The sequence below is a fragment of the Lissotriton helveticus genome, chromosome 7, assembly GCF_964261635.1.
Source record: "Lissotriton helveticus chromosome 7, aLisHel1.1, whole genome shotgun sequence".
NCBI lineage: Eukaryota > Metazoa > Chordata > Amphibia > Caudata > Salamandridae > Lissotriton > Lissotriton helveticus.
The window spans coordinates 1,199,169,799-1,199,197,253 of NC_136068.1; the positions used below are offsets into that span (position 1 = coordinate 1,199,169,799).

General features: G+C 52.2%; 1 protein-coding gene across 1 annotated transcript in view; it reads right to left on the minus strand.

Moving 5' to 3' along the window:
• ATAD5 (ATPase family AAA domain containing 5) overlaps positions 1–27,455 on the minus strand; it is a 440,833-nt gene that overhangs the window by 249,488 nt on the left and 163,890 nt on the right. The window lies entirely within an intron of this gene.

The following is a 27,455-nucleotide window of genomic DNA, read 5'->3' on the forward strand; positions in this document are numbered from 1 at the left end:
CAGCATCGAGCGTAGCCGATCCAACTAGTTGGGAATAAGGATGATGCGGGCAAAATTTTCGGGTCCGACGCCAAGGAAGGACATGTTGGCACGATCGGCGTCTACTCCAATCCGGAATCGGATCCATGAGGCCCCACTGGGGCCGGAGCAGACAGCATCAAAACCAAAGGGGCCCCTTCTGACCCAACAGGGCCCTAAGGCTCACCAGATCTGTTGTCCCGCTCAAATACACAGAAGGAGTAGTTTCTGTCCTGTAACTCCAGTTCTGTAGTAGGGGTATCTCTGTTATAGTCATAATCTAGTGAATAGTCCCGCCCATGTGCGTGGACCCCGGAGCAATCAAAAATAATCTCTTACAGTGTCAAAAAATGCAGAAATGCATAGACACTTAAGAGAGAATTTAAAGACAGATAATGCAGCCAAAAAAGGCTACACTGTCCAGTACTTCAACTAGAAATTCCACCACAAAATCCACAAAACAGCAAAGCCTGTACAGATTTCCCTTGCTTAACAGCAAAATCCCTCAGGAATGATAGAGAGAAGAACCTGGACAGACAAGCCCCATAGGCTGCCATTATGTGGCTTAAATAGGATACTGTGCCTTTAAGGAACCTTCCAGAACCTTCTCCCAGTATCCCAGAATGCATAGCAGGTCCAACTTAGTTTCAGTTCTTTTTGAAGGCGTAAAAAACGCCAGACCTGTAGCATTATGTACCTGAACAAATCTCCGCCGGGGAGGCGGGAGGGCGCTTATGACTATAACAGAGATACCCCTACTACAGAACTGGAGTTACAGGACAGAAACTACTCCTTCTGTAGTAGGGGATCTCTGTGTATAGTCATAATCTAGTGAATAGAATGGCAAGCCCATCCCCACATCAAGCGGCGGTGGAGAGTATGAAATTACGCCACTATTGTGCGAACAAATTCCGCAGCGGAGACTGCCCAACCTGAGCGTCTGCCCTGGCATCAGTGTCCAGGCAGTAATGCTTAGCAAAGGTATGGACCGACTTCCAAGCCAGATGAACCTTAATGGAATGGACATTAAGGCCCGACTGCGCCAGATGCAGTAGATATGGAAGGATGACATCTTCCTTGCATGACGTAGGGTTAAAGTTCTTAGACTTGCACCAGATGCAAAACCTCTTCCACTTGTAAGCATAAGAAGTCCTAGTGGAAGGGCGTTTAGCCTCCTTCAGTATGTCCATACAATCCTCTGGGAGATTCAGATGGCCATATTGCACTATTTCAGGAGCCATGCCGCCAAACTCAAAGACGAGAGGTTGGGGTGCACCATCCGCCCCCCGAACTTCGTGAGAAGGTCCGGCCTGCACGGCAGCTTCATGTGAGGAAGGAGAGACCGGTGAAGCAGGTCCGTGAACCACCACTGTCTGGGCCACTTCGGGGCAATCAGAATCATTCTCGCCCTGGATTGGGACAGCTTGATGAGAACCGCCGGAATCAGGGGAATTGGTGGAAAAGCGTACAGAAAGCTGTTCGACCAGTTGATCCATAATGCGTTCCCCAGCGTCCCCGGCTGGTAGTACCTGGAGGCGAAGCCTCGGCATTTTCTGTTTTCGGCGGTGGCGAACAGATCTACGTCTGGAGTCCCCCACCTTGCGAAGACGTCTCCCAGAACTTCGTCGCTTATGACCCATTCGTGGTTTTCCTGAATGCGTCTGCTCAGTTCGTCTGCCTGAACATTCTGCACACCTGGCTGGTGGGTCGCCGTTATCGACAGTCCTCGAGCCAGAAGCCAGTGCCAGATCGCCTGCGCCTCCTGCGACAGAGTGCGCGATCTCGAGCCCCCCTGCTTGTTGAGATAATACATCGTTGTCTGTCTGAACAAGCAGAGAGTTGGTCTGAAAAGACGGGTGAAAAGCCTTCAGCGCCAAGTGCACAGCCCTGAGTTCCAGGAAATTGATGTGGTACGTGGCCTCCGTCTGGGACCACATCCCTTGAATCTGCAGGTCTCCGGAGTGCGCTCCCCAGCCCTGGAGAGAAGCATCCGTCACGACAGTCTGTGTGGGAATGTCCTTGTGGAAGGGAACCCCCCTGAGAAGATTCTCCTTCGAGCACCACCACTTCAGAGACTGAATAGCATGTAGAGACAATCGTATCTTGTCGTCCCAAGATCCTCTCCTCTGGTCCCATTGATCCTCCAAGCACTCCTGCAGCGGTCTCATGTGCAGCCGCGCATGTGGCATAAGGAAGAAACACGAGGCCATCGATCCCAGCAGAGAAGACACCGTCCTCACTGTCGTGGATGGAGTAGACATGAGAGCCTGAGCCTTCCGAAGGAGTGATAAACGTCGCTCCTCCGAAGGAGACACGCTTGCTGACAGCGTGTTGATGGAGGCTCCCAAGTACTGGATGCACTGGACCGGAGTCGGGACAGACTTGGACATGTTGATGTGCAACCCCAGCTTGTTCAAGAGAATGCACGTCATCTGGAAGTGTGCTTGAGCTTCCGAGAAGGAGGAGGCCTTGATCAACCAATCGTCCAGGTACGGGTAGACAAACACCTTGTTCTTCCTCAGGTGTGCCGCTACCACTGCCATGCATTTCGAAAATGTCCTGGGTGCAGACTTCAGCCCGAAGGGAAGCACCGTGTACTGATAGTGATTGGTGCCGACTTGAAAGCTCAGAAACTTCCTGTGTTTGCATGAAATAGGCACATGGAAGTATGCATCCTGTAGATCTATGGCACACATCCAATCTCCTCGTTGCAGCTGAGGGTAGATCTGATGCAACGACAGCATGCGAAACTTTTCTCTGCGAATCCACTTGTTTGCCTGTCGCAAGTCCAGAATGGGCCTGAACTCGTTCTTGTCCTTCTTGCGGACGAGAAAGAACCGAGAGTAAAGACCTCTTCCTCTTTGAGACAGAGGTACGTCCTCTATCGCCCTTTTTCTCAGCAGGATATCTGCCTCCGCCTGGAGCTCGCGCAGCTGGTACTGCGAGCCGACCGGAGGGATCGATGGAGGAGGGCTGATGAACCGAAGACTGTATCCATTGCAAACAATATTCAGCACCCACTTGTCCCGAGTAATTTTTCTCCACTGTGCCAGAAAAAAATTGAACGCTTCCCCCCACCGGAGCGGGTAACGGACGAGAGGGAAGTAACCGCTCAGGGCCGAGACCCGGCCGGGCCCTTGGTCGCGGTAGAGGACTGCTGTCTACCTCTACCCCCCTGGCGTTTCTGGAAGGGCCTTCTGTACTGCTGCTGTTGTGGCTGCTGCTGATGCTGCCCAGAAGACTGTCCCCTTCCTCGACCCTGCGACCCGAACCGTCGCTGGAACTGGCGGTAGGGTTTCTTCTCCTTGGGCTTCTCCAAGCCTACCGCCGTCAGGGTCTCTGCCTCGGCCTTCATCCTGGCCATCTCGTCATCCGCGTGTTTTCCGAAGAGAGTATCTCCGGAAAACGGGAGATTCGCCACACGTTGTTGCGCTTCCGGTTTAAGCGACGTCAACCTGAGCCAAGCATGGCGTCGCTGGTTAATCCCGTGGCAGTATCCGTGCGCAGACAGCAAGGAGATATCCGCCGCGGCGCTGATGGCCTGATTAGAGACCAGCATCCCCTCCTGGACGATCTCCATGAAGTCCTCTCTGCGGTCTCGAGGAACGAGGTCTGCAAAATGCTCCATTGAGTCCCACAGTGCACGGTCGTATCGTCCCAACAACGCCGAGTCACTGGCGGCTTTCATCGAAGAGGAGGACGTACCACACGCCTTCCGACCAGCAGTCGATCCAGCGGCTCTCCTTGTCTGGAGGCACCGTGGATGCAGGGGAGGTGGCATGAAGCTTCCGGGCCGCCGTCACAATAACCGAATCCGGCACCAGGTCCTTTCTCAAGAAGGCTGGGTCCGAGTCCGGAGCTCTGTACTTTTTGAGGAGCCTGGAAGGCGCAGACTTCACCACTGCCGGTGTCAGGAAGAGCTGTTCAGCCGGTTCGAGGAGCCCCGGCACCAGAGGTAGCAGCGGGCGAGACATGTGTTTTTTATGTAATGTCTCAAAGATCACCGAAGTCGAAGGTGTAGGCGTTTCAACCTTGATCCCCAACTTCGCCGCTCCACGCAGGAGAACCTCCTGGAATGTGCCGATATCGTCTATAGGGGACACCCTAGTCTCCGGCGAATCAGACAGCGTGGGAGAGTAAGAACGGGTCCCAGATGCAGAACGTGACCTGGACCTACGCCTCCTATGGCGAGGCCTGGATCTCGATGAAGAACCACGTCCACTCCTGGATCTGTCCCTTCTCCCCGAGCGAGACCTCGATCTCTTGGGTCTCGGACGGTCCGTTGGCCTCCCCGGTTCAGACGCCCTAGGCTTCACTAGGAGTCTTCTTCGGCGGCGGCGGAAATTTGGGCATCGACACCGCCCTCGGCGGAACCGGGGGTGGGGGCGTCACCGGACGCGGGGCCTGCGGAGCCGGCAGAGGATGCACTGGCGGAGGGGTCGGAGCCTTCGGAGGCGGACCCTTCGGTAAAGGAGGCAGCGAAGGTGCAGAAGGCTTCTTCGGGGTATAAACCTCGGAATACGCCGTTCCCGGCGAGCCATCATCCTGGTCGGACCGTGGGGAGCCCCCCACAGTCCTGGGCCTGTCCTTACGGCCTCCAGACGCCGAAGAACGGTGCTCCGACGACGACCGTGGATCCTTAGACGTCGAGCGGCCCTTCGGCATCGACCGTTTCTCACTCTTCGACGTCGAACGGTGTCTACGTCTCGACGTCGACCCCGACCAGATGGACGAACCACGAAACCTCGACGACGGGCGATGGTGCCTCGACGGCGACCTCGACCTCTTCGATCGCCTCGACGTCGATCTCTTTGAACGTCTCGACGTCGATCTCTTTGAATGTTTCGACGTCGACGTCTTCGGCGCCGGAGACTTCTCCCGTCTCGACGGCGGCCTCGACGACGAGGATCCCCTCGACGACGAAGTCCTTGACGGCGAACGGCGGTGTCGCCTCGACGGCGAGCGCCGACGCCGGGCCCTCCGATGTCGACCACTCGACGCCGACGACGAGGAGATCGACACCGGCTTCGACGGCGGCCGGAACACGTCCCTCGACGTCGACGGGCGACGTTTTCTCAACCCAGAGCCCTGGGGAGACCGGGAACTGGCCGCGGACCGCCCTCTCGACGTCGTGGTCATCGCAACTGACCCAGACGGAGATCTTGGGCGCGGGCTGGACTTCCTGCCCCTGGGGAGCCCCCCAGAGGCCTCAGCATGGGCAGAAGGAGCCCCTCCTGACCCACCTCGTGCCTTCAATCTTCTTTCTTCAAGTCCCTGAAGTCTGATCTTTCTCCTGTCCTTCAGGGTCCTTCCAGAGAAGCCTCTGCAGATCACACAGTCCTCAGGGATGTGGGAAGAGGGAAGGCAGAGGATACAGACCTCATGGGGGTCTGACTTGGCCTTCTTCCTGGAGCACTCCGGGCATTTGTCAAATAATGCTGGCATTATGGACAATAAAAGAGTGCAGAAACCCAAGAGGAAAGCCACCAAAGTACTTTAAAAGCACCAAAAATCGAATTTAGTGTAAAAACACCAACAAAACCCTTGAAAAGGGAGAGCTCAATGCTCCAGGGTCCTGCTTGCAGGAGCCGGAAAAAAGAACTGAAACTAAGTTGGACCTGCTATGCATTCTGGGATACTGGGAGAAGGTTCTGGAAGGTTCCTTAAAGGCACAGTATCCTATTTAAGCCACATAATGGCAGCCTATGGGGCTTGTCTGTCCAGGTTCTTCTCTCTATCATTCCTGAGGGATTTTGCTGTTAAGCAAGGGAAATCTGTACAGGCTTTGCTGTTTTGTGGATTTTGTGGTGGAATTTCTAGTTGAAGTACTGGACAGTGTAGCCTTTTTTGGCTGCATTATCTGTCTTTAAATTCTCTCTTAAGTGTCTATGCATTTCTGCATTTTTTGACACTGTAAGAGATTATTTTTGATTGCTCCGGGGTCCACGCACATGGGCGGGACTATTCACTAGATTAGGACTATACACAGAGATCCCCTACTACAGAACATGGCCTCGTAAAATGTATGTGGGGGTCTGTTTGGCTCCAAGAAACGGGGGGAGGTGAAAAGTCAAACCTGGCTCCAGCTCTGCAGAACCGTGCCTAGAGTGTCGGTTCTCCTTAATTCTCTCATCAACAGATGATATAGGAGGTGAAGAAAAATTCAGCTTGGACTTCTTCTTGTGCATCTTCCCCGAGGGTCCTGTGGACCTCAAGTGGGAGGGAGAGGAATTTGGGCTCCTGGAGTGAACCAGCAATCTCCTCTTCTTCGATCAGGAACTCTACGGAGTCTCACCGGCCGGAGTCAACTGCTGGGCCGACAAGGAGTTTCAAAGCTCGCTCCTGCAAGGCCTTCGGAGACATGGCCGGACAGTCCAAGCACGACTTTATGTTGTGGTCGCCCTCGAGGCAACACAAACATACAAAGTGGGGGGTTGGTTACCTACATGGCGCAGTGACAGGCACCACACTGTTTAAACCCTGTACGTCTAAGTGAAATAACCTCAACATACATAAAAAGATAAGGGGAAAAAATTAAAACGTTGCTAGAAAAAAACTCAAACAATCTGTCAAAAAAGATACTGAGGGGTAGCTCTAATCCAGATCAGAGCTTAACTGGCACATAAAGAAAAGAAATGACACACACACGCCTGGGTGGCGCCTACAGGTGACTGCAATGTCATAACAGATGCCAACGACATCACGGGGAGCCGAACATAGCCACCCAACTGCACGCAGGGATACTGCTCACACAAAAGTTTCCGGTTTCCTAAACCCGACTGATGCCTGGGCAATTCAAAGGCAAGGAATTTTCAGATAGAGGTCTCTATCAGACAATAATATTAGTGAACTTCAGCAGAGTTATTTGGGTCAATCATGTTCATGCACTGGCCTGTTTAACAGTCATGTACATTTGCTTCCACCTACCACAGCATACACCACAGGGAAATGGGCAGCCCACTTCAGCTACTGGCTCTTAAGCAGTAATTGATGGCATCTTACTTGAATACACGCACACAGTGGCCTTAACAAGAAATGCAATTAAGTGCCAAGATTTGTGGGCTAATAAAATACTTTACTGTGCAAATGCTTTATTCTTTCCATTATTTACCCATCTTCATCACCCATGCACGTTTAAACTTAGTCTTTAGGTTACAGTAATTGCAAGCCAACTGTCTTTGCACTATTGAAAATCATGTTTTCTTGTGATGTCCATTAAAATTTTAAATTGTTCTTGTACCTGTTCTTAACACACCTGTCTGCTAGGCAGGAATTAATTGCTCTAATAAATGATATGCAATGGTTAATTTATTTTCAAATTGAATTTTTTCTATTGCAAGTATATGACTACACATTTAGGCAGTTTAGTTTTTTTGCCGTTTTGCAGTAAATGCTTTTATTACAAAATAAACCAGCATTGGCAAAGCCAATAGTTTCACTCATAAGAGATCTGTTTACTTTGTAAATGATATTTTTGCTCATGTTGCACAGCAGCACAGGCTTCTTCAATGCATCATGGCTTAGAGTAAAGGAACAAATCGCTATTGGGTGGTATGAGAAAGTGTCTCTATATATACTGGACCAGAATAAGGTACAGTGTGTATATAGTCCACAAACCCAGAGGTATAACAGAGGTTAAAGCCAGGTGTGACCTTATTCTCTAAAGTGGGAGCTTGGTTGAGCAGTAAGGCAGTACCAGAGGATAGTGTAAAGCACTTGTTGTACACACTCAGTCAGCAAAAGGTTTAACACACTCAAAGACTGAACTCCAGGCCAATTGTTTTTATATCAAAGATATAGATGTTTTATTTCTAGAACCAACAGGTATCAAAATATACTACTCTCAATCAGGGCTGGAATGGCTACCGGGCGTTTGTGTGCTGCCGAGCTGGGGGCTAATTTCTCTGTGGTGGGGGCCTATTTCGTTGATGGGGACCTGCGTGCGCTTTGAAATAAAAAGAGCAAAACTAATTTCATTTGCACATGCAGGTCCCCATCAACAAAATCAGCCCCCAGCTCTGGCAGCACACACAACTGCCCAGTAGCCAGTCTGGCCCTGTTCTCAATATGAGATCTCTCAAATGAGTACTTTGCAGAAAGGCAATAAACTTTGTGAACACAATAGGTACAGGGGTTGCAGTAGGCAACACAATTCTAAACACACTTTAACATTGAGCTCAATGGGTTCTCATTATACAAGTACAGTTGATTACTTTGTAGATTACTTTGGTAGTTCCAGGACTGGATCCTAGATTCAGTCCTGGGGTCTAAGCTGAAAACAGTTTGGTATAAACGTTTTAGTTATTGTAGTGATTTTTCAGGAATATAAAGCGGTTTTAAAAGTTCACTCTTAGAAACTTTTTCAATGAAAATCTGGCAATGTTATCCAATGGGAGAAAATTCAGGTTGCAGGTAAACTACGATCTCGTTACTTTTGTATTCCAGTACTGGGCTCCTAGGTCCAGCACTGGGGTCTCAGCTTAAAACAGGTAAGTAATTACGTTTCAGTATTTCGTATGATTTTTAAAGAATATTTCAAGTTTTCAAAAGTAGACAATTAGAAGAAATTTCATAGAACAGCAAACAATGGATTCCTATGGAGAAAATATAAGTTACCAGTAAACCCGGTAAGGATCACTTTTGCGGTTCAGTACTGGGCCACAAGGTACAAGTACTGGCTTCTCTCCAGATCACAGACGAGTACTTCGGGATTCGGAATTCGGGTGATTTTATATGAATATTTTAAGTTTCCCAAACTTCACACTTGGAAGATTTTTCGAGTCAAGCCAGTCAATATTATCCAATAGCAATCAATCAATCAATCAGGAGTTTGTTAAAGCGCGACTACTCACCCGTAAGGGTCTCAAGGCGCTAGGGGTGGGGGGGGGAGTTGGGGGGGTGCAGGTTCCATTCCATCAAGGAGGGGGTCTGTCGAAGAGCCAGGTTTTGAGGTTTCTTGCGAAGATGGGGAGCGATGTTGTCTGTCTGAGGTGGAGCGGAAGGGCGTTCCATGCCTTGGCCGCGAGGAAGGAGAAGGAGCGGCCTCCCGATCTGGTCTTTCTGGTGCGGGGGACCACAGCGTAGGAAAGCTGGGCTGATCGTAGGGTCCTTTGGGGTGCGTGGAATTTGGGTCGGCTGTTCAGGTATGCTGGTCCGGTGCCGTGGAGGGCCTTGTGTGCGTGGGTGAGCATCTTAAAGGTGATTCTCGCCTCGACGGGGAGCCAGTGGAGTGTGCGCAGGTGCTGGGAGATGTGGCAGTGTTTTGGCAGGTTGAGGACCAGTCTTGCGGCGGCGTTCTGGATGTTCTGTAGCTTGCGGATGAGGTTTTTGTTTATTCCGGCGTAGAGTGCGTTGCCGTAGTCGAGTCTGCTGGTGACCAGGGCGTGAGTGACTGTCTTTCGGTGTTCGAGGGGGATCCATTTGAAGGTCTTACGAAGGAGGCGGAGGGTGTGGAAGCAGGAAGATGAGACAGAGTTGATCTGGCGGTCCATTTTGAGCTCGGAGTCCAGGATGATTCCCAGGTTGCGTGCGTGGTCTGTGGGGGTTGGCGGGTTTCCGAGAGCGGTGGGCCACCAGGTGTCACTCCAGGCGTCGGGGTTTGGGCCCATGATGAGTACTTCTGTTTTGTTGGTGTTTAGTTGTAGGCAGCTGTTTTTCATCCATTTGGCGACGGCTTCCATGCCTTCTCGAAAGTTGCGTCTGGCGGTGTTGGGCTCGTTGGATAGGGAGAGGATGAGCTGAGTGTCGTCTGCATATGACACGATGTTGAGTCCGTAGGTTCTGACGATGGGGGCAAGTGGAGCCATGTAGACGTTGAAGAGCGTCGGGCTGAGGGAGGAGCCCTGGGGGACTCCGCAGGTGATATGTGTGGGGTCCGAGAGGAAAGGGGGGAGTCTGACCCGCTGCGTCCTGCTGGAGAGGAAGGAGCAGATCCAGTCGAGGGCCTTGTCCTGGATTCCTGCATCGTAGAGTCTGCGTATTAGGGTGCGGTGGGAGACTGTGTCGAACGCCGCTGATAGGTCGAGGAGGATGAGGGCTACTGTTTCTCCTTTCTCCAGTAAGGTGCGGATGTCGTCTGTTGCGGCGAGGAGGGCGGTTTCCGTACTGTGGTTTTTTCTGAAGCCGGATTGGGAGTCGACGAGGATGTTGTGTTCTTCAATGAATGTGGCGAGTTGGCTGTTGATGGCTTTCTCGATGACTTTCGCTGGGAACAGGAGCAGGGAGATGGGTCTGTAGTTTTTGAGGTCGGTGGGGTCCGCTGAGGGTTTCTTTAGGAGAGGGTTGACCTCGGCGTGTTTCCAGTCGTCGGGGAATGAGGCGGTCGCCAGGGAGCGGTTGATGGTTTGGCGGAGCATGGGTGCGATGGTGTTGGCGGCTCTGTTGAAGATGTGGTGGGGGCAGGGGTCCGTGGGGGCCCCTGAGTGGATTGACTTCATTGTCTTCAGTGTGTCTTCGGTGGTGAGGGCTGTCCAGTCATCAATCGCTGGTTTCCGGGTGTCGGGGGTGGTTGGTGAGGGTTCAGTGTGTTGGTTGTCTTCGTCGAAGTTGTCGTAGATGCTCTTGATTTTGTGGTGGAAAAAGATGCTGAGTTTGTCGCAGAGGTCTTGTGAGGGAGGGATGTCGGTAGACTCGCTGGTGGGTTGGGCGAACTCCTTGATGATGCAGAAGAGTTCCTTGCTGTTGTGTGCGTGGGTAGAGATTCTGTCTTCAATCGCTTTTTTCCTCGTTTCTCTGATGAGTTGATGGTGGGCGTTGGTGGCGGCTCTGAAGTTGTTGTGGGCTTCTGTGGATTTGGTGTTTCTCCAGGCCTTTTCGAGGCGGCGGCATGTGCGCCTGGACTCTCGAAGTTCGGTGGTAAACCATCTGGCTTTCTTGGCACGGGTATTGTTGTTTTTCTTGAGGGGGGCTATGGTGTTGGTGCTGTCCGAGATCCATCTATGCAGGGTTCGGGCTGCGGTGTTGGGGTCGTCGTTTTCCGCGATGGTTGGGGTGGAGTTGTTGAGTGAGGAGGTGAGCTGGTCATCGGTGATTTTGGTCCAGTTTCTTTGTGGAAGCAGGTGCTGGTGTCTGTGGATGGTGGGTGTTCTGAAGGTGAAGTGGACGCAACGATGGTCGGTCCATGGGAGTTCGGTGGTGTGGCTGAAGGTGATGGAGTTTCCTGTAGTGAAGAGGGGGGTCGAGGGTGTGTCCTGCTGAGTGCGTGGGCTCGGTCACGATCTGGCGGAGTCCAATGTTGTGGAGGTTGTCCAGGAGGGATGTGGTGTTGGGGTCCAGTTGATTGTCGAGGTGGAAGTTGAGGTCTCCCAGCAGGGTGTAGTTGGTGGATGCGATGGCCTGCGGGGAGATAATGTCCGTGATGGAGTTGGCGAAGGGTCCGCGGGGTCCAGGGGGTCGGCAGATGAGGGTTCCTCGGAGGGCTGCGGTGGGGCTGGCCAGTATCTTGAAGTGAAGGTGTTCCATCAGTTCTGTGGACTCGTCAGGGAGTGTGCTCAGGCGGAGGCTGGATTTGTGGACGATGGCGATTCCTCCTCCTGGGTGGATGGGGCGGTCCTTCCTGGAGATCTTGTATCCTTGGGGGATGGCGATGGCGATGTCCGGTCCCGAGGTTGTGTTGGTCCAGGTTTCGGTGGAGAATGCTACGTCTGGGGTTGTGCTGTCGAGGAGGTCCCAGATTTCTGTGGCGTGTTTGTGGAGGGATCGGACGTTGAGGAGGATGCATTGCAGGGTCTTCGGTTCGGTTGTGTTCTTGTGGGCGGGTTGTGCTGGATCCGTGTTCTTGGCGGTGCTGCAGGTGTGCCGGCAGCGGTGACAGCTGAAGGGTCCATGGGTGTCGGCTGGTGATGCTAGCTTGCAGTTGTTGTTGCAGCCTGGGTTGAGTGTGTGGAGTGCTGCTGGGTCGTAGCGTTGGCGGGGCGGAGGTCCAGGGTTCCTGGTGCTGGTCGCGGACGGGTCGCAGACGGGCGCAGACGTGCTTGCCTTTGACGCGCCTTCGGTGCACCAGCGGCGCGCCCGCAGCCCGCGGCCGCGCAGTGGCCGCCATTAAGTAGGGGTCGGGGAGGGCTGGACAGCTGGGAGGCGGGAGCGGGGAGGGGAGCTGAATTGGGCCGGTCGTGCTGGGGGGGGGGGGAGGGGGGAGGGGCCGCGGGGGCAGCAGCGGCGGGGAACGGTAAAGGGAGGAAAGAAGGGACAAAGAAAAAAGGGAAAATAAGCAGAAATAAGGCACAGAAGAACAGAGATGCAGAAAATAGCAGAAAGGTGAAAGATAGAAAGGGTAAAAAAACGAGTGAAAACGAGTGAAGGAGCAGAGGGAGAGAAAGGGAAAGTGGGCAGAAATAAGGCACAAAAGAGCAGAGGTGCAGAAAGGTGAAAGATAGAAAGGGTGAAAAAAAACGAGTGAAAACGAGTGAAGGAGCCGAGGGAGAGAAAGGGAAAGTGGGCAGAAATAAGGCACAAAAGAGCAGAGGTGCAGAAAGGTGAAAGATAGAAAGGGGAAAAAAACCGAGTGAAAACGAGTGAAGGAGCAGAGGGAGAGAAAGGGAAATGGGCAGAAATAAGGCGCAAAAGAGCAGAGGTGCAGAAAGGTGAAAGATAGAAAGTGGAGAAAAACGAGTGAAGGAGCAGAAAGAAAGAAAGGAGACAGAGGTCCACTGGACCACCAGGGATGAGGCGCAGGGAAACCTGCGGGTGGAGGAGGGCCTCGATCACCAACACTCAAGAGTGCAGGGGCAGGGTGTGAGAAGTTGGCCTGATGTGCAGTGCTCACTGTTCTAGTGATCACTATATATCAGTCCAAACAACCCTTATTGATGATTGGTTGTAAGTCAACCTTATAGACCAACTATCCTAGTAGCATGGATACGAGCAGTCTAAGGCTAAGACTCTAGAGGGCGTGTTAAGCCAGCTGTTTTACCATCACATTACCCCTTGAACACCCAGTGAAAGGACACCACACAAGTTGTTATGAAAATAAACAGTGTATTTATTTATAACAAGACTACCCTGGCTCTTTATGAGACAGGGAGCTAAGCACACAACAAAAACTCTTATAAAAATACTTAAGTTAGCACAGTATACACAAATGCCCGAGGGGCACGAAAAACCATATACTCTGAAAGTGGAATGCGAAATTACTAGCAGGTAAGTACAGTACTAATAGGCTTTGGGATCGCTAGGACTTGACTATGGAATCGTTAGATTACTTCTAGGAGGCCCAGGGGACTCGGGTGCAGAGTGTGCACTCTCACGCGGGATGCGGGACAAAGTCTATGATAGCTAGTAAAGGTAAAGTTAGTGTTCACGGGCGAACCCGACCTGGTAGGGAGAAAACGAAAGTGGATCCTGACCCTTGGATAGTGAGGCTATGCTGGGGCACCGAAATGCCGAAGTTACCTAGCCCAGGGGCTGCAGCTGCATATGTCTCAAAAGACGTCGGGAATCCTCGTAGACGAACCAGGAGCCTGGAAGAAAGATGCTGGCAGGCGACCAGTGGAGAGAGTTCGAAGGGATCCAAGCCTGGATCTCGAAGATGGATGATACCTGAAAGCAGAGGGGACCAAGTTCGTGACTACTAGCCAGTAGTCAGGGGGCACCAGGAGGGCACCGGATGGTAGTCACCTCAGCTAGGTGAGTGGGCGACGCTGGGCTCTGCAGATCTCACGGACCAGGAGGCGTTGTCGGCGACCAGGATGGAGGGGCGAGCTGTCCCACGATGGATGAAGCTGTCGGCGTCGAAGAACCCAGGATTGGGCAACTAAGCCTTGGCTAATTCAAGCCCACGCGGTGGACTCAAAATGGCGTCTTGAGTGGACCAGGAGGGTCCGGGGTGCTCCTCTTCTGGAAGGGAGCAAGAGCCAGTCTGGAGCAACCAGACCAGCAGCAGTGATGTCGTCGGGCGTCGTTCAGAAGGCCACAAGCCAGCGGGCTAGTAGCCAAACAACACGGTGAGCAGCAAAAAGCAGAAGGGCCCCACGCCGATCGTGGAGATGCTGGGGGGCTGCTCTTCGGTGCTGGAGCTGCTCAGGGTTGGGGCTTCTCGGACCCCAAAGCACTCGCCAGGAGATTACTCGGCGGGCTTGCTGTGCAGAAGTCGTGCAGTCTTGGCAATAGTCGGTCCCTTGAGGTCTCGTCGCACTCACGGTTCTCAGCTTGGCTGTAGAGGTGAGTAGAGGTCGGAGGTGCCAGGGAAGCCGGGTCTTGTCGAGCTGGGCAGTCGGATTCCGGAGGAGGGACTTACAGCAGACCGCAGTGTTCTTAGGATGGTGCCTGCGGATGCAGGGTGACTACTCCTTAGTCACAAGGGAGAATCTTGAAGAAGAAATCTTGAAGTCCTTTCGCAGAAAGTCGTGTCTTGATTCCAAAGATGATCTAATTTGGAAGGGGGCCTGCTCCTACCTTTATCTGGGAAAAGGGGGCTGGCACGCGACTAAGTCCTGCCCTATGGGTGGGACCAGGAGGGGGGTGGTTACACCCCTCTCCTTTGGCGGGCTTTCCCCAGGCCAGGGGCTGGAGTGCCCCTGGAACTGGTTTCAGCCGGCCTATGCACAGTGAGCACCGGGGTGCCACTTGCAGTCACCTTCCTCTGTAGCCCTGCCTACCTGGAATACACAAAACCCTGTCTGGGACGGTGCTGGCACCGCCCCTGGCAGGAAACCCTTTGTCCTTGCCTCCTGCTCTGGGAGGACTCCCAGCAGCAGGAGGGCAGACTTGTGTCTCGGTGGCAGCATCCATTTTGTGGATGCTAAGGCTCTGTCTGACTTTAACCGGGGTTACAGGTTACATACATGTCGTGTCCCTCTAGAAGGGTGGAATGCTAACCCCGTCGCCAGAATTGGCGAGGGGTTAGTATTCCAATTCGTATGACACCTTACTCGACATGTTTTGATAAAGCGATACCAGAGTTGGCATATAACCGCGAGGATTATAATGCACTTAAGAGTATATGGTATGCGATATCATGGAAACGGCTACGGGATGGATCCCGAAAGCCGCAGACAGGCTCAGCTCATGCCAGAGCACTATCTCACACGATTCCAAGCACTCTGCCTTCAGGATTGTCAAGGCCTGCCATAGGAGTGACTGATAGGAGATCTGTGTGTCCATTTTAGGGTTAGATATAGGTATACTATATCTAAAGCAAAGGGTGATTACACCACCTTGCCCCAGCTGTCGTGCAGCCAGTTGTGTCAGATTTGGATGGCCAGCCAGGGGTGGCATAATACATGCTGCAGCCCCTGGTAGGCCCTGGGTACACCCATGCCCTGGGTACCTAAGGTACACTGTACAGGGACTGATAAGGTGACTCAGTATCCAATTGGATATGTACCTAGGGTACATGGACTCCATTTTACAGAGAGAGCAGTAGGCCTGGGGTCCTGAATAGCAGGGCCCCAGGTCAACTAAGTCAGAAAACCAGCAAAACACCAGGCAAAAAGTTGGGGGCAACCATAGTCAGGGATCTACCTTCCTACACAGGGGCACCTCACTTAATGGTGGAGCTGCGAGGGTGGGAGAGCAATTTCACTGACAATGAGTCAGTGGTCTTGCTCGCCTGTCCCCGCAGTGGCCGCCATTAAGTAGGGGTCGGGGAGGGCTGGACAGCTGGGAGGCGGGAGCGGGGAGGGGAGGGGAGCTGGATTGGGCCGGTCGTGCTGGGGGGGGGAGGGGCCGCGGGGGCAGCAGCGGCGGGGAACGGTAAAGGGAGGAAAGAAGGGATAAAGAAAAAAGGGAAAATAAGCAGAAATAAGGCACAGAAGAGCAGAGATGCAGAAAAGAGGTGAAAGATAGAAAGGGTAAAAAACGAGTGAAAACGAGTGAAGGAGCAGAGGGAGAGAAAGGGAAAGTGGGCAGAAATAAGGCACAAAAGAGCAGAGGTGCAGAAAGGTGAAAGATAGAAAGGGGAAAAAAACGAGTGAAAACGAGTGAAGGAGCAGAGGGAGAGAAAGGGAAATGGGCAGAAATAAGGCGCAAAAGAGCAGAGGTGCAGAAAGGTGAAAGATAGAAAGTGGAGAAAAACGAGTGAAGGAGCAGAAAGAAAGAAAGGAGACAGAGGTCCACTGGACCACCAGGGATGAGGCGCAGGGAAACCTGCGGGTGGAGGAGGGCCTCGATCACCAACACTCAAGAGTGCAGGGGCAGGCGCACCTCACTTAATGGTGGAGCTGCGAGGGTGGGAGAGCAATTTCACGGACAATGAGTCAGTGGTATAGCAGATAAGTGAGTTAACGGTTTCCAGGTGAGTACTCGACTGGTGAAGTTAAGGGTCTGGGCATAGACTCAGGGGTCCCCCAGGGTCAGGTAGGTACAGTTGGTTCACCCTCAGCGGCACAGGGGCGGCCGGGTGCAGAGGTAGTTAGGCCCAATGTTATCCAATGAGGGCCAGGGTGCCTCCGGTTGGTGGCTGCTGGCTAGCAGGCCATGCGGCTGTGGAAGCTGGGCTCCTGGTCACTTGCTCAGGGCAAAGGGGGAAGTAGGATAGGACAAAGGTGGCACGGCCAGCGGCACTCGGGCGGTTGGGTGCAGGGTGCTTTTGACCTGTCGGGCGCTCAATGTTTTTACTTAATGGGAAAGGTAAAAGATGAACAAAGGCTGCAGGCTCGGGGACGGAGACTCTTCAGGGGCGACCACCACTTCGAGAGGTAAGTTGGGATCTTGGAGCACAGGTAGGTACCCCAAAGGAAGGCGCAGGGGGTTGCAAGGCACCGGGTGCAGTGGTGTCTTTGGGAGTCGGAAAAGCTTACCCTCAGCTGGTCGAGGTTGGGGGCCTGGTTCTGAGTCTGCAGGCGTCGTCTGGTTCGTCGAGGAGGGTCTTTGGGCACTGGACTTCGGGTCCCAGTCGCCGGGGGGATGTCCTCGTGGTCTTGGATCCTTCGGGCACGGTCCAGGCTCGGCGGGTGTAGAGTGGGCTGGTCCGGAGCTTCCTGGCTGGCACCAGGGGGTGTTGTTGCAGCAGAGCGTCTGCTGATGGGAGTCCCAATCTTCGAGACCGTCAAGGCAGGCAGGTCCTCTGGGTGTCCCAAGGTTTCTGTCCGCTGGAGTCGCCGGGATTAGGTAGGAGCAGGTTCGAGGATCGACAGGCCGGTAGGGCTAGGGCAAGTCAGTTGGGGTCGTCCTGTTAGCAGCTGCATGGCGGGTCGTCTTCTTCTTTATCTTCTTTTCTTATCGGGACCTGAGGAACGAAGGTTCAGGGAGCCCCTAAATACTGAATTACGGGGCGTTACAGGTTGGGCAAGGGCTGGGACCAATAGGTCCCGGTCCTGGGGTGGGTACACCCCCTAGCCTGCTCCTCTCCTGTGGGAGGGGGGCAGGAGCCTAGCTGTGATTGGGCAGGGCTCCCCATCTTCAAGATGGACGGAGCCCGGGGTCGTGCTTCACCTCATCTCCCCCGCCGGAGGGGTAGGGTTGGCATAGGCTGGCACAGCCCCCTCCCTGACGTAGTTTTTCCTGCCAGTCTTCCCGCCAGAGTGGGGGTCAGGACTGGTGGGGGCAAGTTGCTGGGTAAAGCAAATGGTCTGGAGAAGCTCACAGAGGCGGCAGGTCTTTGAAGCTTCCCCCTGCCCATCCTGGGGGAGGAGACCTAGCACCTCGCCCAGGATGTGCGTTGTTGCAGGCCCAGGAGAGCGGGGGGCTCTCCACCCAGGGGTCCAGCAACATGTCTGCTGTGTGGCAGCCTCTCAGTCCAGACGTGGATTGTGGTTAGGTTTCAGGGGGCATCTCTAAGATGCCCTCTGCGGTCTCGTCCTTTGGGGTGTAAATATCTTTTTAACGGAGGTCGGCTTCTGGGAAGAGGTTGTCCGGTGTGTGGCTGGCGCCCAATGGCCTCGCCAACACCTGCTCGCTCATTTCCCAGGAAGCAACTTCACTGTGCTCTATTGAACACCAGATCCCTGCCCTGCCACTCTCAGGAAATCTGGAGCCTTCTTGCAGACTCCAAGTTATCATGTTTATTCTTAACTGAGACTTGGCTGGGACAGGCTCCGAACCGGATATTGCCGGTGCTCTTCCCTCGAATTATACCATCTTAAGGAAAGACAGAATCGGGGGCAGAGGAGGAGGGGTGGCCCTAATAGTGGATAAGGCTTTGGGGTGCTCCTCTTTCCCGGTGGAGAACATCGCAGGATGTGAAGCGTTAGGCTTTTCACTTAGTCTTTCTGCCTCTCAGACTTGCACGGGGCTTCTCGTTTATAGACCACCGGGGCCCATTGGTTCCTTTTTCGAAGATTTGCAGGCGGCCCTCTCTGTACCCTGCATGCGGTCAGCTCACTGTATGTTGTTGGGCGATCTAAACTTACATATGGATTCGATATTGGACGCTGACGCTTCCAAGCTGCGGGATATTACTGCACTGTTGGGCCTTGCCTCTTTTATTGATAGTCCTACCCATGTCAAAGGCCACACGTTAGATTTAATTTTTTCTACGGTGCCGTTAGAGGTGTCCTTACCGATCCCAGTTCTCTGGTCTGATCATTTTATAATAAATTTTGCCATCGCATATGAGGTTAGGACCAGCCATAGAATTCAGAAGGATGTGTTTCATCAGTCCAGAGCGTTTCATCGAGTGACAGCAGATAAGCTATCGGATGCCCTTTGCCAACACCCGTGTAAATTTATAGGGAACCTTGAGGCAGATCTGATTTTGTTTCAGGAATGGCTGCAAGCAAGATTTGAGGAGCTAGCTCCAGGGAAGTTAACTAGAATAGCCCTGTGAGAAGTTGGCCTGATGTGCAGTGCTCACTATTCTAGTGATCACTATATATCAGTCCAAACAACCCTTATTGATGATTGGTTGTAAGTCAACCTTATAGACCAGCTATCCTAGTAGCATGGATACGAGCAGTCTAAGGCTAAGACTCTAGAGGGCGTGTTAAGCCAGCTGTTTTACCATCACATTACCCCTTGAACACCCAGTGAAAGGACACCACACAAGTGTTATGAAAATAAACAGTGTATTTATTAGAATCACAACAGCCCTGTACTCTTTATGAGGACAGGGTGCTAGGCACACAACAAAACTCTTACGAAAATACTTAAGTTAGCACAGTATATACAAATGCCCGAGGGGCACGGAAAACCATATACTCTGAAAGTGGAATGCGAAATTACTAGCAGGTAAGTACAGTACTAATAGGCTTTGGAATCGCTAGGACTTGACTAGGGAATCGTTAGATTACTTCTAGGAGGCCCAGGGGACTCGGGTGCAGAGTGTGCACTCTCACGCGGGATGCGGGACAAAGTCTATGATAGCTAGTAAAGGTAAAGTTAGTGTTCACGGGCGAACCCGACCTGGTAGGGAGAAAACGAAAGTGGATCCTGACCCTTGGATAGTGAGGCTATGCTGGGGCACCGAAATGCCGAAGTTACCTAGCCCAGGGGCTGCAGCTGCATATGTCTCAAAAGACGTCGGGAATCCTCGTAGACGAACCAGGAGCCTGGAAGAAAGATGCTGGCAGGCGACCAGTGAAGAGAGTTCGAAGGGATCCAAGCCTGGATCTCGAAGATGGATGATACCTGAAAGCAGAGGGGACCAAGTTCGTGACTACTAGCCAGTAGTCAGGGGGCACCAGGAGGGCACCGGATGGTAGTCACCTCGGCTAGGTGAGTGGGCGACGGTGGGCTCTGCAGATCTCACGGACCAGGAGGCGTTGTCGGCGACCAGGATGGAGAGGCGAGCTGTCCCACGATGGATGAAGCTGTCGGCGTCGAAGAACCCAGGATTGGGCAACAAAGCCTTGGCTAATTCAAGCCCACGCGGTGGACTCAAAATGGCGTCTTGAGTGGACCAGGAGGGTCCGGGGTGCTCCTCTTCTGGAAGGGAGCAAGAGCCAGTCTGGAGCAACCAGACCAGCAGCAGTGATGTCGTCGGGCGTCGTTCAGAAGGCCACAAGCCAGCGGGCTAGTAGCCAAACAACGCGGTGAGCAGCAAAAAGCAGAAGGGCCCCACGCCGATCGTGGAGATGCTGGGGGGCTGCTCTTCGGTGCTGGAGCTGCTCAGGGTTGGGGCTTCTCGGACCCCAAAGCACTCGCCAGGAGATTACTCGGCGGGCTTGCTGTGGAGAAGTCGTGCAGTCTTGGCAATAGTCGGTCCCTTGAGGTCTCGTCGCACTCACGGTTCTCAGCTTGGCTGTAGAGGTGAGTAGAGGTCGGAGGTGCCAGGGAAGCCGGGTCTTGTCGAGCTGGGCAGTCGGATTCCGGAGGAAGGACTTACAGCAGACCGCAGTGTTCTTCGGATGGTGCCTGCGGATGCAGGGTGACTACTCCTTAGCCACAAGGGAGAATCCTGAAGAAGAAATCTTGAAGTCCTTTCGTAGAAAGTCGTGTCTTGATTCCAAAGATGATCTAGTTTGGAAGGGGGCCTGCTCCTACCTTTATCTGGGAAAAGGGGGCTGGCACGCGACCAAGTCCTGCCCTATGGGTGGGACCAGGAGGGGGGTGGTTACACCCCTCTCCTTTGGCGGGCTTTCCCCAGGCCAGGGGCTGGAGTGCCCCTGGAACTGGTTTCAGCCGGCCTATGCACAGTGAGCACCGGGGTGCCACTTGCAGTCACCTTCCTCTGTAGCCCTGCCTACCTGGAATACTCAAAACCCTGTCTGGGACGGTGCTGGCACCGCCCCTGGCAGGAAACCCTTTGTCCTTGCCTCCTGCTCTGGGAGGACTCCCAGCAGCAGGAGGGCAGACTTGTGTCTCGGTGGCAGCATCCATTTTGTGGATGCTAAGGCTCTGTCTGACTTTAACCGGGGTTACAGGTTACATACATGCCGTGTCCCTCTAGAAGGGTGGAATGCTAACCCCGTCGCCAGAATTGGCGAGGGGTTAGTATTCCAATTCGTATGACACCTTACTCGACATGTTTTGATAAAGCGATACCAGAGTTGGCATATAACCGCGAGGATTATAATGCACTTAAGAGTATATGGTATGCGATATCATGGAAACGGCTAAGGGATGGATCCCGAAAGCCGCAGACAGGCTCAGCTCATGCCAGAGCACCATCTCACACGATTCCAAGCACTCTGCCTTCAGGATTGTTAAGGCCTGCCATAGGAGTGACTGATAGGAGATCTGTGTGTCCATTTTAGGGTTAGATATAGGTATACTATATCTAAAGCAAGGGGTGATTACACCACCTTGCCCCAGCTGTCAAGCAGCCAGTTGTGTCAGATTTGGATGGCCAGCCAGGGGTGGCATAATACATGCTGCAGCCCCTGGTAGGCCCTGGGTACACCTATGCCCTGGGTACCTAAGGTACACTGTACAGGGACTGATAAGGTGACTCAGTATCCAATTGGATATGTACCTAGGGTACATGGAATCCATTTTACAGAGAGAGCAGTAGGCCTGGGGTCCTGAATAGCAGGGCCCCAGGTCAACTAAGTCAGAAAAGCAGCAAAACACCAGGCAAAAAGTTGGGGGCAACCATAGTCAGGGATCTACCTTCCTACAAGCCCCCTGTCATGATTCCGCCCCTTGGTTTACCTCTACACTGCGGGTAATGCGCCAAGACTGCAAAAGGGCGGAAAGACTCTGGCGTCGTAAATACGACCCTGTGGAGAAATTAAAATACCGTGATGCCATAAAACAGTACCACAAATACATCTCCGAAGCTAAAAAGGAATATCTGGAGCATAGAATAGACCGAGCGGACAACACGAGTAGGGAACTTTTCAGGATTGTTAAAGAGTTTGTTGATCCTGCCGCTGGTGCCCTCTCACACTCTCATACAGAAGAGTGGATAGGACAGCTGGCTGACTTTTTTGTCACAAAAATTAAAGCCATTCAGGAATCTTTCCTTCCCGTGGATTCTGCCACGGAAGCGGACGTTTTAGGCCGTACACTGAGCCTGGAACTCTCCCTAGAGGCAGAGCCCAGACCCATACTATCGATGTCCTGTGGAACGTCGATGGAGCTAATGTCTCGGCTCCAATCTGGCTCACCCCTGGACGCTTGTCCTGCGAGGTGTTTGGGCAGGGTGGCATCGGCAGTTAACAGCTTGCTGAACCCCCTGCTCAATCTGTCTTTGAGCTCGGGAGTGGTGCCCAGAGAATGGAAACACGCACTTATTCTGCCGCTGATCAAAAAACCTCTGTTAGATCCTTTGCTGCTAGCTAACTACAGACCGATCTCCCTCCTCCCTGCTCTGGCGAAGGTGGTTGAGAAGCATGTTCAGTATACACTTACCACCTTTATTGAGAATAACAACGTTCTCCATGACTCTCAATCGGGTTTCCGTGCTAATTATAGCACGGAGACAGCCCTTGTGGAAGTGACCGACGCCATCAGGGAGACGCTCGATCGAGGGGGAAAGGCGATGTTGGTCATGTTGGACTTGTCGGCGGCTTTCGACACCGTCCCTCACGAGGGACTCCTTTTAAGACTCAGGGAGATCGGATTGCGGGGGGCGGTGTTGGATTGGTTTCAATCCTTTTTATCGGGCCGCAGACAGGTGATCTGGGCTCCACCGTTCTCCGCGGAAATGCCATCGCTAGAGGTTGGGGTTCCTCAAGGGTCCATCTTGAGCCCCACCATTTTTAACATCTATATGGCCCCTCTGGCGATGGTAGCGGAGGCTTACGGGGCCCGGGTCATCTCATACGCTGATGACACCCAGCTCTTGTTCACGTGCAGCAAAGGTGAGGTCTTTGACGGCGGCAGGATCAAAGACTGTCTGAGTGCAGTCTTTGCGTGGTTTCGGCAGCACAGCCTGAAATGCAACTCGGATAAGTCCGAGTTGCTTTTCTTTGGTTGTGCTCCCGATCCGAGCTGGAAGTCGTGGTGGCCCCAGGACATGTTCCCTCCCGAACAGTCCTCCTCCCAAGTGAAAAATCTGGGAGTGGTATTTGATGAAGACCTATCTTTCCGACCCCATATTGCAGGACTAGCAGGGAAATGCTTTGGCATTCTTAAAATGCTGAGGAAATTCTTTCCACTGCTTTCCCTGCAATATCGTAAGACTGTAGTCCAGGCGCTAGTCGGGTCACGGCTAGATTATGCAAACGCGCTTTTTGCAGGTCTGCCTAAGTATCTCCTGGCTAGACTGCAGATTGTCCAAAATTCGGCGGCTAGAGCCATTTTTGGCCTACCAAGGAGAGCCAGCGCTTCTCTGCTTTTAAACAGGTTGCACTGGCTACCTATTTCTAAAAGAATTAGGTTTAAAATTCTCACGCTGGCGTTTAAAGCCCTTCACTCGGTTGGCCCAAACTACATCAAAAAGCGTATTGCTTTCTATGCGCCACGGAGGTTGCTGCGGTCAGCCGATTTGGCTAAAGTGGAGGTGCCCACTGTCAAACGAGTTCGGATGGGAGGACGGTCCTTCCAATATATGGCAGCGTGCCTTTGGAATGAACTCCCTCTCTCCCTCCGCAAAGCCAACAGCCTTTTAGCTTTTAGGAAAGAGCTGAAGACCATGCTCTTTTCCGTGTAATCAACGTGATGGTAGCGTCTCTGTCTTTGTGTTGTCTGGACTTCAGGCCCCCTTTGCCAAAGCGCCGGGACACCCCCTGGAGTAGCCGTGCGCTCTAAAAGTACGGCCTTAACATAACATAACATTAAATCCCACACTGGCATCAGTGTGGATTTAATCTGCTGAGAAGAAAACAAGTTACTTACCTGTAACTTTGGTTGCCCAGTATTGGTAACTTTCATAGATTCCCATGCTTTGTATCATTCCCCGTCGTCGGAATGGGAGCCTCGGTAAATAAAAAATATCATAACCATAGGTACAAAAGAGAAAATCAGGCCTAGGCCTAATCTCATTTTGTAGCATATCACCCTCTTTGTGTAAAAGAGCCCAAACTTTCTGCAACAACCAAACAGAATAGCCTCACCCCATAGAACCTTCCTGCGAGAGCCTCAGAGCCTCAGATTTTCATAGCCGTTGTGCAAACAGCCACTATCTCAGTAAAAAGGCCGAGCTTTCCCAGGGGAGGAGGGTGGGCGCATGGGAATCTATGAAAGTTACCGATACTGGGGAACCAAAGTTACAGGTAAGGTAAGTAAATTGTTTTCTTACCCCAGTATTGGAACTTTCATAGATTCCCATGCTTTGTATCAGAGTAGCTAGCAGTAAGCCATAAAAGCACATTTTGTTAAATGAATCTCATGACAACATAGCTATCCTCCTAGGGAACACATCATAAAATGTTACCATAGAAAGAACACGATGGCTGAAACAAAATGTGACAAACAGAAAGGAGGGATTGTAGGGAAAGCTCACCTCTTATTGAAAAAGATTCCGGAGGACTGCTTGCCCAACAGCAGTGTCATCCTTCATTGTAGACTCTAGGCAGTAGTGTCTTGTGAAGGTATGTGTACTGCTCCACGTTGCTGCCCTGCAGATGTCTTTTATAGGGACTCCGAAAAATAGAGCCACCTAAGATGCCACTTATCTTGTGGAATGGGCACAGACTTTTCTTTCCAGTTGTTTGCCCGCTCCTTGATGGCAGAACTGAATAGCACTGGAGATCCAGCGGGAAATGCTGGCTTTGGTTAGCGGAAATACCTTCCGCGGGGCACTGTAGGACACGAACAGTTGTGAGGATTTCCTAAAAGGTTTCGTGCACTCTAAATAGAACTTTGAACACCTTTGAACGTCCAAAGAATGCAAGGATCTTTCTGCTGGAGAAGTAGGTTGCAGAAAGAATGACTTTAAAATTAATGGTTCATTCAGATGGAATTCAGACGGCACCTTTGGGTTGAACCTCGGATTTGTTCGAAGGATCATGACATCCCACTTGAACTGAAGGAAAGGTGTCACTATAGACAGCGCCTGAAGCTCACTAACTTTCCTGGCAGAGGTCAATGCCAACAGAAGCGCTAGCTTCCAAGATAGGAATTTAAGGTCAGTTTTGTGGATGGGTTCAAACGGGGCTTTCATTAGCTGAGCTAACACCAAATTAAGCTGCCAAATCGGCGGCGGAGGACGGACTGGAGGATACATCCGAAACAGGCCTTTTAAGAACTGCTTGACAATCCTAGCGGACCAAAGAGAAGGACCTGAAGATGTCCGCCTGAATCGTGAGCTGGCCGCCAGATGAACTTTCACAGAAGAATGAGCCAACCCAGATTTAGCCAGCGACAGGATATATGGTAAAACCTGATGTGGAGCTGAAGTGTAAGGGTGAAGATGTTGTGTCTGACACCATAGGAAGAATCTTTTCCATTTTGCTTTATACGTTTTGTTCGTACCTGGAGCTCAAGCCTGAGACAAGACGTCCCTACACTCCTTGGGGAGGTTCAAATGTCGGTACTCTCTGTACTCAGGAGCCACGCCGCCAAGTGAAGCGAGCTCGGGTCCGGATTTTTCCATCGAATGGTAAGTCCAATATCTTATTCTGACCTCCTGGCGAAACCAGGTCGCCCGCAACCAGCCCTGATGTCGTAGTACAGCTGATCCAGCCAGAGCACGAAAAGCAGTAGACGCTATGTCCATAGCACAATCTATTACCCCTGACGAGGATCTCTCTCCTTCCATCAACACCTTTCTAGCCTCATCCCTGGTTGATTCTGGAAGCTGTTCCACAAACGGGGATAGATCGCACCACATCTGGCGATCATACCTGCCTGGGATGGCAAGAGCATTGGCAGCACGAACTAGGAGGCTGGCCATAGAGGAGAATCTTTTGCCTACATTGTCCAAGCGCCTGCCTTCGTTGTCCGCAGGTGTAGTAAGGGGTGTTGAAGGATTCTTAGATTTGCTTTGTGCCGCTTGAGATATGACAGAATCCGGTTTAGGATGTCCCAGAAGACATGCTGGGCTGCCGTCCGGCGCCTTATATTTCTTCTCCAGCCGGGGAAGAACAGGAAAATCGCTGGATTTTGCATAACTTTAACCCCTTCTGACCATACATGTTCTATTATAGGTATAGATCGGACTGATCTCTTGTATGGTTCTTTAAAGTCATAGAGGAAGCTGTCTGTCTGCACAGTCGTGATCGGCAGACCAAATCTTTTAGATGCCCTCTCCATCAGCTGGTGGAGATGTAGCCGAATCCTGTCCTGTCACATCCGGATCTTGAGGGCCACTATCATCATAATCCAGATCTGGATCATGCGTAGGATCCTCCTGAACATTGTCATCAGAAGAAACATCATCCACAACGTCCTGAGTTTCCTCTCTGGGTTCTGGTTCCACCATCCGTGGAACCACCGTTGTCACAATGATTGCAGGAGGTCTAACAGGCGAAGAAGAGCGCTCCTGTTGTGTTATAGGTTGAGATGGAAACCTATATCTATAATCTTGCAACATCAATTGCAAATCCGAGACTAGAGAGGATGGCATGGCCACCATGTCCTGTCCTAAGGCTTGAGGAGGTCTGCTTTGCTGGATGTATCCTGACACTTCACATTCAAGTCCGAGGGACTGTAGGCATCCCCATAAGGATTATCATCCTCCTCGTCATCAGACTCCTCATCCAAAAGCATAGTAGGAGGCAAAGGTGTCACTCGCCTAGGAGAAGTCATCTCCGGCGTTATTTGCTGCTTTCGCATGGAAATGTGGATCTTTTGAACCATCGACGACCTCGTCGACGGAGTCGTCGTCAACGGAACTGTCGGTGTAATCGTCGTCGACGTAATCGTCGATGGGACCGTCGACGGAGAAATGGTTCTCGTCGACAGAGCTTTCATCGTCGACGGCGGATGTATCGTCGACGGCGGATGTATCGTCGACGAACTTGTCGTCATCAACATTACAGCAGCCATCGTCGACGTCGTCGTAGTCCTAGTCGTCGATGCAGCCGTCGAGACGACCCTCGCCGTCATTATCGTCGACGTCGAAAATACAGCCATCGTCGACGAGCAGGAAGGCACCTTAAACGTCGACGAAACCATCAATGGAGTTATCGTCGACACAGCCACCGTCGACGGACCCGTCGACAGAGCTATATGAGAAGACAGGTCTTTCTGAGAAGTCGTCGACGTACCTGTTGATTTCGTCGTCGACTTACGCTGCTCTTGGTCAGGTTTTCCATCCTGAGAGACAGAAGCCAGTTTTTTACTCTCCTTCACTTTTTGGGATGGTTGTGAAGGAACTGAAACATCCTTTTTCACCTTCTTGGCTGTGTCCACCTCAGCAGCCTGTCCCAGCCTCTCCTTTTCACCTCGGTGAGGAGATTTAATGGGACTAGCCCTCTCAGACCTATCAGAGATCTTATGTTGGGCTTTGACAGGGGCCCCAGAAGAAGTAGAGGGAGGAGACCTACCCCTCTTTCTTGATTTTCTGGAGGTAGTAGCAGATGAAGAGTCTTCCTCATCCGAAGACAGCACCACCTTCCGTGACTTCATTTTCTGCAGCCAAGTCAATAATCGGCCCTCCCTGTCTCTTAATGTTTTTGTAGAAAAAGTTCTACAGATCTTGCAATCTGTGGCCTTGTGGTCTGGATACAGGCAATAGATACAGTCATCATGCTTGTCCTCCACAAAAAGTCTCTATTTAGCACAGGTAGCAC